General features: G+C 47.0%; 1 protein-coding gene across 2 annotated transcripts in view; it reads left to right on the plus strand.

Annotated features, from left to right (window-relative positions):
* LOC138567003 (transmembrane protein 272-like) overlaps nucleotides 1–14,494 on the plus strand; it is a 343,482-nt gene that overhangs the window by 99,423 nt on the left and 229,565 nt on the right. For both annotated transcript variants that reach the window (XM_069644808.1, XM_069644807.1), the window contains exon 2: nucleotides 13,374–13,466. The gene's annotated coding sequence lies outside the window, so the exon portion shown is untranslated. The remainder of the gene's footprint in view (nucleotides 1–13,373; nucleotides 13,467–14,494) is intronic.

The raw sequence follows: 14,494 nt of genomic DNA on the forward strand, positions 1-14,494 counted from the left end.
GTGCTCGCGGGTGCCTTTCATTCCGCCAGGTCATTAGACCTCTGGAGATTGGAGGTCTTCCTTTGGTTAGAAACCAACTGGTATTCTTTAACTCTATTGTTTTAGGGGCTGATAAGAGACAGTCTGTCCTGAAGAAGGCGGCTGCTAACTCAACACTCTGCCGAAATGCCACATCTATTGCTCACGCTGAATTTTAACCGCATAAAATTGTAGTCATCATTGTGGCGGATGGCGTTGACCTTATTTTGATCATGTGTCCATTCTAGTACGAACAAATAGACTTATTTCCAACCACACTTGTATTCCAGTTCCAATAAGCCCAAGATTGGTGGGATGTTGGTAATTTGACATACTAAAGTGTCTATAAATGTATGTAGTAACACTAGTAACACTATTCCAGTGATGTGTATACTTAGGGCAAATTAGGTTCAGTACAAGAATATTTGCAGTATTCACAATTGTTTACTGACAATCCTCAATCGCTTCTTCATTTTTATAGGTTTTGTTTCAGTCCTAGAACTCATGATTCAGTATTTTGTTGCATTGTGATTATTCGTATGTATATATTTGCAATAAATTAGTTTGTCTGTCTTCCAGTAAATGTGATGTTAGGTCATACATATTTTCTAGTTTGTTTCATTTAGAATTGTGCCAGGTACTCATTTTTGACTTTCTGAATGATAAAAACAAATAACTCTTTCCTATTCATGGTCCATTTCTTGCGCCATTTTTTTGTTTTTGTACTATGAATTTACATACAGATCAGGTACATTAGGAACTAGATAAGTAATTCTTTGTTGCATGTTGTTATGCGGAATGTATCTTAAGTTACACTTAAATTGTATTCAATGGGAACACCTTTTGGTTTGTTCAACTGACCAACTATGCAGATGACACCCAGGTCATCATTGAGTTATCAGGAAACCATGCTCCTTCGGCACTGTAAATGCACCCCATCGGGTCCAGTGCTTGAATCAGTACTCAACAAGTGCCCCACAAGCAGTAGCAGCTGTCTGCACCAATTTATATCCACTGTCGTGCCCCTTTTGCCACCAATATCAGCTCTTCTCATAGTGGGTGCCCCACATCTCCCTTTTCTTCTTGAGGAAAGAGCGCCCATCGATTATGACTAATTTCCACCAAACGAGTCGGCAATGGCACCATCCAATAGTCCGTGGGCTAGAATGCACCTGCATGCCGCTCTGATCTGTGCCTACATTCTGGATTCATTACAGTGCGTCCCGCTTTCTAATACCAGAAGACTGCCCATAGCAACACTGCTCCACACGCCTCCAGTGACTCATATGCCTTCAATCCATCTCTGTTACTGCGTCTCCTGGCTCTCAGACACAGGCCCCTCCAACAAGTCTCAGTAGCAAAGTGTAGTAGCACAACGTCTGCTTGGCACACTCATCCACATCCAGATGGGCCTTGGGGTCCTGATGCCATTGGTTCAGAAAATCCGATCCCGGGGAGCCTCGCCATATGACAGCGCAGTAGCTGAGTTTGGACCAACAATCAGCACCTTCAATCCTCCATATCTGCCTGTGATGGCCCACCAGCAGAGCTTATTCGTAGATCGGGCTGGGCGGAGCTTGGCGAGAGTGCAGTTACCTGGTGGCCATCTTGGTGTCCTCTCCAGGTAAAGGATTGTTACGATGAATTTCTAGAATCTTGTCTGGTAGGCAGATTATAGGAGGCCACCTTAGATATAGTGTACAGGGATCGCTGAGAGCTTAGCCAAAGCTCGATCAAGGCAGCAACAGAGAGCAGTCAAGGCTTTTTCTCAGGAGAGTGTGAGTTCCCCCAGTATAGCATACAATAATTATATTTAGACAGCCATGTATAAGGCCCAATAAACACACTGGAAAATGAATCTAAAAGGTAGTATTATTGCACTACACCCTCTGATATAAATATGTAAAGTCATCATAGGTTCAAATATACATCAAATACTTACTCAGCAAAACAGGTAAGTATTTCAGACACAGTAAATGATATAACCAGATCACAAGAAGTATCCCAACTTAAGAAGTCCAAACCATAAAAAGACTAGGGCCTTGAGCCCACAAGTCACAGGAGCAACAATGTTTCTCACCAGACAATTGTCTCTGTAGGAAGGATTCGATAGGCTTGTATGGGTGATAGTTTTAAAGTTCCACAACAATTTTACCAGAGGTAAGTAAGTGTTTTCCTTTCTTCCAAGGCTACCCCAGAGGCGGGATACCAGAACCAGGTTCGACAACCAAAGATCAGTGTAATGGAATGAGGAGAAAAAAGGACTTGTCCCCAATGTCATCCTACGGAGGATGGGGAGGATAGGCACACTGGTGCTTACTTACCCCCCCCTGACTCCAATTTTCCCAGATTACTTTGTTGATGGTCTGGAGGTTGCTGGGGGCTCAATCATCTGTCCTTTGTTCCAGTGAGAGGTCACCAGGAGTTGCGGATTCGAGGATTCTTCTGGTCGGATGCAGCTGCAAGATGCAACCTCTGTCAATGAAGAAATGCAAGAACCACTGAGGCAGGACTCTTCAGGACACTTCACAGGTTGGCGGAAGGTGAGTTCCAACAACAGTCTCCGCACACAGATGACGACCTGTGTTCTTCCAGTCACAGCCACAGCAGCTGCTCCATGACAAGCTGAAATTTCAGTCCAGGGACACATTCAAAGGCTGTGAAGGACTGGATCTTCGAGAAGGCATCGAGATTAGTTGGTCCCACTAGTCCAAGGGCCAAAGCACCACTCAGGATCTTCGGAGATCAGGCAGATAACAGGGCTTCCCCGGGACGGATACAGGAAGGGATGCTGGCCCACTTCAAGAGTCATCTTCAGATCTTCAGCAGGCTGTCCTTCTTCGAGGAATTCTTGGCTCCAATGCTGATCTGAAGAAATGGTTTCAGAGGTCATCTTCTTATCCGAAATCCAACCTGTAAGCAAGTGCAAGCTCACCAATGGTAAGGACTAGCACCATTCTAACAGCCAATAGTTGTGCAATCAGGGACCATTACTGGTTTTACATTTGTTCCACACCCAGACTTTCGAGCACACAGGATGTGGATTGGAACTAGAAAGTTCCAACCCCTTCAAAGGCCACAAACACATCACTCTATCTATCTATCTATCTATCTATCTATCTATCTATCTATCTATCTATCTATCTATCTATCTATCTATCTATCTATCTATCTATCTATCTATCTATCTATCTATCTATCTATCTATCCGTCTATCTATCTATCTATCTATCTATCTATCTATCTATCTATCTATCTATCTATCTATCTATCTATCTATCTATCTATCTATCTATCTATCTATCTATCACTTATATAGTGCAAAACACCTGCACTGAATGGCATCAAGGCGCTAAAGTCATCACTAGCCTGCAAAAGCAGCAGCTTTCCTGGGCAAGTGCATGACCTTATAAGGAATTTCCTGAGCTGGCAAGGCAGGAAGAAGGCCAAACTGCAATACGGCCAAAGAAGCAAGCAAAACATCTTGCGTCACTAGCCATATTCAGTAGCCATAAGTGGTAAATGTGAATGTACACACCAAAAATAATGCAAAAATAGTAGAAGTGTAACTGATGCCACCAGCTTGTCTTTAGGCACATATAAAAGTAACCAAAAAAACAATGGGTAAAAAGCAAGGGTGATGCAAAAGTATCCCCATTGCACTGCACTGGAAGGTGCTCTGTGTAGTGTTAAAAAGTACAACAATTCAAAAAGGAAACTAAGATTCACAGTACTGATAGTCTGAAGGATTGATCATTTTCCCCAAAACAATGGGAAAGACAAGCGAAGTGAAGCTGAAGGCTGAAGGCTGTCCCTTCTAAAGGGTCAGGACAGGGTAAAAAAACAAAGCACAAATAATGGGGCTCCATAGGAAACTATGGTGGGAAAGTTGCAAAGATAACAATCTTTCCTAGCATGCCTCTCACCCCCAGAAAAGGGGCAGGAGGATCTAATCCACCGCTATATGGGTTTCCAGTTCCATTCGTTATACATCCTGAACAGCCCATCAGCATTGCAATGTTGAGCACCTGGCCAATGCTCAATGGTGAAGTCTTGAAACTTTATGGACCACCGGAGCAACTTAGAATTCTCTCCCTTCATCTTCATTAGCCACTTGAAGGGCTTGGTTTGATTTGATTTTTTTCAATTTTTCTAACATGCTAAATGCCCATACGCCCCGAGAGCGCACAGTCAAAGAGACAGACAAACAAACAGATCCTAAGAAGGGAGGCTAAGAGTGAAGGACTCAGTCCAGGTCAAGATTGAAGAAGTGGGTCTTGACTCCCCTCTTGAACTCGGAAATTGAATTTACTTTCCTAAAATGGATAGGGAGCATATTCCAGGACTGAGGTGCCTGAACATCAAATCTGGCCCCAATAAAACTGGAGAGTTTTAATCTTGCTTGAACAAGTTTTGTGGGGTCGTAAGAGAGCAGTGTGCGAGCCGTTCTGAATGCTGTCAGGCGCTCAGATAAATACTAAGGAGCATCAGAGTTACATGTGTGGGAGAGGGACAGGATCTTATGCGTGATACGCTGTTTCACAGGCAGCCGGTCAAGGTCCCTTCTGGCCACAGAAACATGATCTCTACGAGTCAGGCCAAAAACACCTTCGACTGCATTATTTTGAGTAACATGCAAAGTGTGGAGGTTTGACTTAATGGTGCCTGCTACGAGGGTGTAGCCATAATCCAGGTATGAATTAATCATAGCTGTGGCAACCAAGGATATGTTTCTCAGTGAAATGTAAGGGCGAGTGTGATTGAGGAGTTTTGAAATGTAGCTACATGAAGCTTTTATCTGGGCAAAATGCGGCTTCATAGAGAGTTCAGCATCGAGTGTGATGCCTAGCGTCTTCACTGACCGAGCCACTTTAATTTTAGTGTCAAGTATGGTGAAGGTGGCCTCATCGGAACCATGCGTTTTTAATTTGTTACCAGAGGCAATAACAAAAAGTTCGGTCTTACTGACATTCAACACAAGTGAGTTAGTAGCCATCCACCCTAGGTTGGCTATGTAAATGGTGTTGATGGTGCAAGTGTCCTTAGCATGTGACTAGTTTAATAAAAGAGACGAGCCGCTTCCATGGTATAGCCATGTGATCATGGCTGAGGTTGCAACCCCGGACTGGGTGCCCCCAGAGGCGGGGCTGCAGTGAGCTGGGTGCCCCCAGCCACGTGGTCTGCTCCAGTGATCCGGGGCAAGCAGGGTGCCCCCTGCTCCTTTGTCTGCTGCGTGATCGTCGCACTGGTGACTCGTGTCGGGTGATCCCGACACATGCTGCGGCCCGCCCCGGTGACCAGAGGCAGGCCCCCTACAATGGTGACGAAGGCTGAAGCCTGTGTGTGCATGGCGGTGTCGGCCGCTGATGGTGAGGAGGTGGCTCTGCGGGTGGTCCACGGCCCAGTGCTGGTTTTGGGCATGGGCCGCCTGGTGCCCGCAGGATAGCGCAGGTGAGGTGCGGCAGCGGCCGTGCCTGCGCTGTTCAGGAGGCGGGACCATGAGCCGGCACCACAGAAGGAACAGCTGAGGCGGCCTCGCCATGAGGCAACGAGGAACAGAAAAGATAATATAACACATGGCCCGGTGGGACAAGGAGGCGCTACACCACAGCGTAGGTCTCCAGACGGCACAGGGCTCCAGACTCCGCCGGAAGGCACATGCAATGAGGCGGTGCAAGTGGCCCTCCCAACATCTGGGGCGGGATCCTTGGGTGCGGGTGAAGCAGGTGCTCCCTGCGAGAGCACTCACACAAGCGAGAAAAAAAAGGGAGACGGCAGGCAAGTGGCCCCGACATCTGGGCTGTTCGAAGAGGGCCTCAGCATGCAGGCCTGTGGGCACATGGCCTTATCACCATCCTGGGCCTAATGAAAGGTGAGGAAGTGGTGTGTGGAAGAGTGCCAGCGGGGAGGAGGGGGACAAAGACCCTGTAAGACACTGGGCCCAACGGAAGGTTTGCATGTGTGCTTGTGCGCCCTCTGCCATCAGGAGAAGTGGAAGTAACGGCTCATCATCTTGCCATCGACACAGCGTGCTCTTAGGGTTCTCTCCCCTACCCTTTACAGAGTAGGCCCCAAGGTGACCCCTGGTACCCCCAGGTGCGGCCTTACTGGCCCGTGAACACCGAACTGTCCTCAAGAGATGTCAAAGGAAGTCGGACTGGTGCCCCCACGGACCTGAACGGATCCCGCCAACCTATTGTGTGAAGCTGCGTGATGGTGGCTGGGGGTTCGCGGAGGGGTACCAGCAAGGAGCAATGGTGTTGTGTCAGTGGTGCTGGACCCGCTCACCCAGGTTAATAAAGTGTGTGTGTGTGGGGGATGTTCCAACATGTCACCTGTTTGCTCACCAGCGCGGATGGTCACCCCAGGACGAGCTGGGTCCCTAAGTCTGGAAAGGCTAGTGGGATCTACAGTTCTAGTGTTAGTGTGTGTATTGTGCTGTGGTTTTGTATTTGTTTTGGTATGAAAAAGGAGGAGTGTTGCATGTCACCCCTCCTGGGGAGCATGGTAGCTCCCAGGAACTGCATCATGGTCACATGGTGGCAACCATGTGACCAGGTTAATAAAAGAGACGAGCCGCTTCCGGCTCGTCAGTCGATCTACAACCTGACTCTGGTGTCGTTCTTGTGTGCACCCTGCTGGTGAAATTCCGCATTCAGTAGGCTCAGGGACGGGGCCCTGCGCGAGGTCGGCGCCCCTGCTGGGCAACGCCATCCTTCTTCCATGGTTTAGCCATGTGACCATGGCTGAGGTTGCAACCCCGGCCTGGGTGCCCCCAGAGCCGGGGCTGCAGTGATCTGGGTGCCCTCAGCCACGTGCCCCCTGCTCCTTTGTCTGCTGCGTGATCGTCGCACTGGTAACTCGTGTCGGGTGATCCAGACACATGCTGAGGCCCGCCCCGGTGACCGGAGGGGGGCCCCCAACAACCGCCACGTGATGTGCAGGATAAGCAATATGGAGATGTTTCTGGAAGGGTTCATTCCATAAATATTTTCGGATGGCAGTAAGTTGGAGGGCATCAAAATTGATAGAGTGCATAGAACCCCTACTCAACGACAACCACTGGGGACGCTGACACGGGTGTTGTTGATTAGACTGATGCACTATCAGGACAAGGTGAAGATAATGTCAGAAGCTCTGAAGCAAAAGATGATCCTGTACAATGTTTCAAACATCACATTTTATCCAGATTTTGGAGTCGAAGCGCAGAACAGGAGATGCATTTTTGATGAAGTGAAAAGGAGGATGAGATCCCAGGGATTCATATATACGCTTCTTCCAGCATCTAAACTGGGTATTGCTGTTGCCTGCAAGCGTCATTTTTCTACGAACCGGTGAGCGCACTGCCTTATATAGAAACACTGACATGAGATACTAAGTAGAATATGTGTAATGAGGAGATGGGAGCAATTCCCGGGAGGATAGTTCAGTGGCAATGTGCTCGCCTTGGAAGCAAGACAACACGAAGCAACACAGGTTCGATCCCTGGGTCCGCGCATAGAATCCGCTGGTTATTTAAGTGTGTTAGGAATACGCAATTAAGACCAAAAAGAACTATTACGCAACTAAAAAACAAACAACTCCTGTCATAGCGCCGCCATGCCAGCGGGCTGTGTGAGCGCTTAAAAAAAAAGAAGCTAAACAAACAAATAAATATCAATTATTGGGCAGTTGCATTCCTATATGTTTTCATTGAGTTTTCTTTTTATTTGTATTAGCATTGATGATATGCTAGCTGTCGAGGGAGATTTACAGTTCTGATGGGTGTGGTGGCCAGATACACAGTTGTTGCTATAGATTGTTGATTGGAGGAGGATGAGTTTAGTGTCATTGTTATGCAGTTCCTATAAAAACTCTTTTGCTTGGTCGTTGGTGGGCTCTTTCACCTGAAGAGATTCTGCGCTCACTAGTGGCTCCTGTCTGGTTGAGCTGCGGTACACCGCTGAGCTCTCTAGGATTACCTTAAGGGTATATGGTTTTGGGGTGGGGGGGACAGGAAGTTAATGACCTAACTGCCAGTGGCGTTGCTAGGTGGGGTGTGGGGGGGCCGGGCCCCCCCTGTGAAACCCTGTGCCCCCTCTTGTGCCCCCCCTACCTAAGACGAGTAGTGACCATGTTCTCCCCCTACTTTTGTCTGTGCCCCCCCTACTTTTGTCTTTGGCCCCCTCTGTGCCCCTCCTAAATGTGATTCCTGGCGACGCCACAGCCAACTGCACACATTGTTGCACTCAAGTTGGGGACTATTGAATTGCACGGGAGGGATGTTGCTGGGTTTTATGTTGTTGTTTATCTTCTTATAAATGAGACGAAGACATAGCCTGGTGGTGCAAAGGGGCTTTCACAGGGGTTGTGGGTGTATACACATAGACGAGCTCATGTACTTAATCAATGTGGACTAAATGACCAGCTACAGATTGTTACCCTGGAATGTTAAAGGGATACATGGATTCGTTAAGAGGGCGAGGATATGGTCCTATCTACGGGAGAGGCAGGTTAATGTAGCGCTTCTCCAAGAAATACATTTGACCAAGGGGGAGCATTTTAAATCAGCCTTGAGATGGGGATGTGTGCAAGGGGAGTGTTGATGTGGATAAGGAAAGGAGTACCCTGGCAAATGATATCTGAGATAGAAGATCCAGCAGGGATGTATGTGGGATTGGCTGGACACCTAGTGGGGCAGTTGGGGTTTATGTTGTGCTCCTATACTCCGAATACAGATGATTCTCAATTCTTCACGCAGATAGCGAGAATATTGTGTAAATATTTGGGGTATCAAGTCATTTGGGCATGGGACTGTTATTGTATATGATATATGACTTGGGACACATCACTGCCTATTGGCAGAGTGTCAGGCCTAGCATCTCGTATGCTGCATGAAGACCTGGTTTAACTGAGATGTGGAGATATAAGCATCCCAGAGAGCATGGTTATTCATTCATGTTATTCCCGGAACATAAACCATATAATAGGATAGATTTCTGCTCTACGCAAAGGTTGAATGGCTGTTTGGTAAAAAAAAGGTGGAATATTTGGATCGAACTTTACCAGATCATGCTCCATTGTTGGTTACTTTTGCTTGGACGTCTGACATATGACCAAATCCAACATGGAGGTTACGGGTAGAGGTTTTAGAGGACCAGGGGTACAGGGAAGCAATTAGGCATTAGAATACATCTTTACATTAAACACAGACTCTGTCCCTGTAGTAGCTACAGTGTGGGAGGCTTTTAAGGTGGTGACCAGGGGACAATGTATCGCCACATCATATGGTGTCAGGCAAACACTCAACTAGAGGGCACAATACAGAATCTGGAACAACATGCACCAAATACAGAGGCACAGTTTGTGCAAATTAATAGACATAAAGAGGTTGTTTCTGGGCAGTATAAAAGATTTGGTACAGTGGTTTATTCCTCGTGTGTCGCTAAAATTCATGATGAAGTGGACAAGGCAGGGAGAACATTGGCATGGTTAGTTACAAATCAGAGGACTCAGTTACCTATGGTAGCTGTTAACGATAGGGGTGGCGTTTTCACTAGAAACCAATGTGCAATTAATACAATATTCAAAGAATATTACACTGACCTATACTCTGAAATGCCCGGTCTGGGACATGAACAGGTATGAGAGCTTCTGGATGAAGTAGAGTTTTCTACGATTAGCGATGAGGGGGGGGTAGGTTTGAATTCACCTGTTCAGCTCTCAGAGGTTGAATGGTGCATAAAGGAATATAACAGGGGCAATATGTTGAATATAGATGGCCTATCAGTAGACTTTTACCACGAATTTGCAGATCTACTGGTGCCCAAACTACTAGAACTGTATACTGAGGCATTGCGGACAGGTCTACTGCCAGAGACCACGAGGGGGGCCCTTATTATGCTTCTCCTTAAGCCCAACAAGGATCAGACGGATTGTAGTTCTTATCTTCCGCTATCTATGTTTAATGTAGATACAGGATACTTACCAAATTATAATCCAGGAGGCTAACACAGATTATATCTAGACCAGTGCAAGAGGATCAATTGGGTTTTATCCCACAGAGGAACACATTCTAGAATATTAGAATATCATTTCTACTTACGGAGCAGATGCGGTTAAATCCACGTAAGTGGGCAATTGTTAGCTTAGATGCACAGAAGGCATTTGATAGTGTGGACTGGTACTTCATGTGGGAAACTCTCAAACGCGATGGTGTGGGAGGTGATTTTCTACGTTGGGTGCAACTGATTTATGCGGCTCAGGTGGCGAGAGTTCTGATCAATCTACATACATCTGACAAGTGGCAGATGGGATGGGGCAGGCTGCAGAGGTGTCCGTGGTCGCCACTACTGTGTAGCTGATCAAAAGATTGTTATCTTCTATGCACAGATGATGTTTTGTTATGTCTTCAGGATTCCGTGGCTAATTGTCCTGCAATATTGGAACAAATCAGGGAATTTGGAGTGGTATCTGATATCCAAATCAACTGCTGGAAAGCGCCTTTGTATCTGTTGTTCGAGGACAACATTGAGACAATGGAAGGCCTAACATTATAAATGACTTGATGTTCCGTTAAATACATAGGTGTAATTGTGCATGCAGACTGGATGAATGTGTTCGAGGGCAATCTAAACCAGGTTATCTGGAGACTGGACAGATCTATAGATTTGTGGCTGAAGTTTCCGCTGTCTTGGATGGGTAGAGTATCACTGGCAATGATGGTGATTGTGACCAGGGCTTTATATCTACTCCAGGGGTTGCTCAGACTCATCCCGAGGGAAGGCAGAATAAACTGCTATTATTGGGGTAATAAAAATCACAGGATGGTACTTAAAACATTAAAAGTACCATATGAGATGGGTGCATTGGTGCATCAGACTTTGAAGCATGTTATGCAGGTGTACTGTTACAGTAAGTTGTCCCATGGACGACTGATGGGCCAAAGGATGCGGTGGCAAAGGTGTTGGGACCAGTGATTGCGCCTACTGAACTACAGAGCGTACCGCTGCTACCTATAAAGAGGGTTTGGGGACGACCTATGCATCTGAGGGAGATATATTGCGTCTCAACCAGATGCACCAAAACGGATGGGTACACATATATATATATTTACCGCAATCTTCGATAGGGGGAATGTGATCTGAAAGTCACTTTGAAAATAGAAGGGACATTAAGTTGGGGGCAATTGTTTGAAACGGGCAGGTTTATAGGCATAGTGGAACTCGGTACAATGCTAGGCAGGGGTGATACAGGTTTTTTCTGCCATATTTTCAGATAAATGTATGAAAGTGTGGCCCACATTCCTAGAGGAACCGTTAATACACGAAGTAAACAATAGCATCCTGACTGTGGGGATTGGTGTTAGGGCAATAACTGAGCTGTATAAAGTGTGTATTTTAAACATCGCAGGGCGGTGTTGAAAATACAAAGAAAGTGGGAACTTGATCCGGAAGTCCCATTCGAAGACACAGAGTGACGCAGAGCGTTTGTAAATACTAAACAGGTCTCTCGTCACATGCGAACTAAATTGCTATATTATAAATGTCTTCAGAGAGCGTACTGAACTCCAAGCTTACTGCGTAACATAAAGCGCGACTAGGAAGAAAAGTGCCCTAAATGTGGGACGATAGGGGCTACCTTCCTGCACATGTGGTGGGCGTGTCCGGTAGGATATGGATTCTGGCAGGTGGTGGTGGCCGAACTGGAATGGCTTGTTGACTGGAGGATGGTTCCTACTATTAAGCTCTGTTTATTAGGGTTTGTGCCTGTCAAGAAAAAGAGCAAGCTTAAAACTAAATGTATCAATGATTGTGAAATATGTTAGCCGAAGGACAAATTGCCATGCAGTGGGAGGCGACATCGGGATAATATGCTGGCTGGGTATGTTGTTGGGATGCCGTTATGTATGTGCCATTCATATCCTGCGGTGAGGGGGCAGGATGAAGGTAGGGGACGAATCTGAATGGAGGTCGTGTCAGATATGGACGTCGGGAGGGGAGGATCCGTGTGATATGGAGATGGGAGGAGAGGGAACGGGTACGGAAAGTCAGTGTCTCGTGCATTTTTCCTATGGGATATTATTGCATTAATGCATGGTTGTAACTATTACTGGATGTGGTGATATATTGAGAAACAGATGAAAAAAAAAAAAACAATCCTCTACCTTCCACAGCCATCTCTCCCTGGCATAACCACTTCCGCCTTCTCCTAGCCCCCCCGCCCACCCCCCATTCTATTATCATGTCTGGGGTGATCTGGCAGACCACTATATGGCTGAGTACTGGATTTGATAATGTTTCCCCTTTCTCTGGGTAGTCCTTGTCTTGTGCTTTCTTCTCCTTACTCTCCTGTTTCTAGTGGCCATCATATCATTCACTGTGCACCATTTTGCATAACGTATGTACAGCGCTTTGGTGAAAAGCACTATGCACGCACAATTGTTTAGTGAGAAAAGTGGGCGGCGGTGTGTCTGCATTGCAAGCTTTAGAGTTTCCGCCCAGAGCTGTTATTCTCCATGCAGATTAACACGGTGTGGTGCCAGAGAAACCCATATGAATCTGCAGGTTTGTGCTCATGGGGTTCATATAGTGTCACCTTCGCTATCAAGCAACGGAGCACTGTACAATAAAAGGGGGCCATGGGGAGCATAGGGCATTTGATAGGGTTCATTTTATGGGGCAAGAGACATTTAAAAGAAGATCTCCTCTCCAGAAATCTTTGTGAAACTCGCTGGCATATGTCTGGCAGGGCTCTTCCAGCCTTTCATCCTGTCACAGTTTATAAAAGGAGTACCATTTAGTTATTTACAATGCAATACATGTATCCTATAGGAACTCAAACTTGAGTCTGGTCGCTGAAGCAGCCACAAACCAATACACAAATTAAATAAATATATCTCCCTGCGTTTGTGGGGGCTACTGACCTAGGCCCGCGTGAATACAGTGCAGACCCACCCTTCAGTAACATTCTGGTTCCACCACTGGCTACAGTGCGGGTAAAGCAAGGGGGTAGGTTTAAATACTTTTTCAGAGATCTGCATTGGTGCTGTATTGGAACAGCAGGGGTGCTGCTGGAGGCGTTGCTATTGGGGTTCCTGGGGGGGGGGGCTATAACCCCGGGTCTTTTGGTTGTAGCCCAGGAGAGAAGCTCAGGGGCTACAACAAAAAGGCTAGAGCTGTGTGAAAGTCCCACACTAGCACTCTTGCACGCAGCCGCTGTTTCGCAACAGAAGCCCAGTATTGTGCAGCTCTGCAGCTGCTGTGAGGGATATCCGGCGCCGGCAGCCCTGCCTCCCAGTTAGGGTGTTTTTCTATCTTCTACTTTGGTACAGAACAAATGATTAATGTGTTTTTGTTCCGCTGCTTTCACACTAGTTCCTCAAGCTCTCGAGAAGCCGGTGGCCATGAACCAGTGGAAGGCTTTTCCCTCGGAGGGCCCGAGCACCTGCTGACATCACCTGACGGGAGGTAATTTCGCCGAAATCTCACGTGATTCTCCTGCAGAGCCCTGCCCTTGGGAAGGCGCACTCTCTGACCCAACACAGGATTCTCTGTAGGGAAGCAGCCTATGGCACGCAAGGCCGCACGCAAGCGCTGTGTTGTGTTTGCAAAATGGCACCCTTGCACACTTGACGAGTTGTGGTTGGCTTTAATGGGGAGGCTCTAATGGATTGGGGAGAGGGCTCTAATTAGCTCTGGGGGGCCTTCATGTGTGCGAGTGGGATCTAGGGCGTTCTCCTGATCTCTGAGGAGTGCTAGTGGGCTGTCCTGTAGCGTGGTGCTGTGTCGTGCTCTGGTTTGCCGCAATAGGTTCTTGGGGGGGGTCTACTGGGCTCTGATTCATGTTGATGTGTTCTGGTGTGCTTCGATGAATAGGATATTCTCTGATGGTGTCAAATGCCTTTGATAAGCTCCTGTAGGTCCTGATTGGCTCAAAAGCTTTCCCGGGACGTTTGAGGTTTCAATGGGCTCCAATGTGTTCTGAATAGTGTCTATTTGTTCTTTAGGGCTCCGAAAGATGCTGCCGGGGTTTAAGGGCTCACAATGGTTCATTAAACCTCTAAGTGGTTACATCTGGTTCTGGCTTGTGCTATAAATTCCCTAGGGTCTGATTGGATTTAAAAAATTGCATGGCTTATATGAAGGGGCGATGGGTTCATGTGGGTTCTAAAAATCTCTATTGTGTTCCTTGGGACGCTAATTGATTATCCTTAGGAGTGTTCCCATGGGACCCAGAATATGCTGGTTGTCCTGCTTGGCCTCTGAAGCTAGAAACCTGGGTTTGGAACGGTAGAGCAATGCAGTCAAGACAAAGCCGCCCAGGCAGTATCAGCATCTTCGGCAGGATATGAGTGCCTGGTGCCTCTAGAGGGTATCCCGACAAAATATCCCCACCAAAAATATCGCCGTACATATGGCTGTTTGTCTCGCCAGAGGTGATATTTTTGGGGGGAATCATTTGTGGGAGCAGGGGTTCCGGGGGTGTCCCCCGCATA

The sequence above is a fragment of the Ambystoma mexicanum genome, chromosome 2p, assembly GCF_040938575.1.
Source record: "Ambystoma mexicanum isolate Mex_15411 chromosome 2p, UKY_AmexF1_1, whole genome shotgun sequence".
NCBI lineage: Eukaryota > Metazoa > Chordata > Amphibia > Caudata > Ambystomatidae > Ambystoma > Ambystoma mexicanum.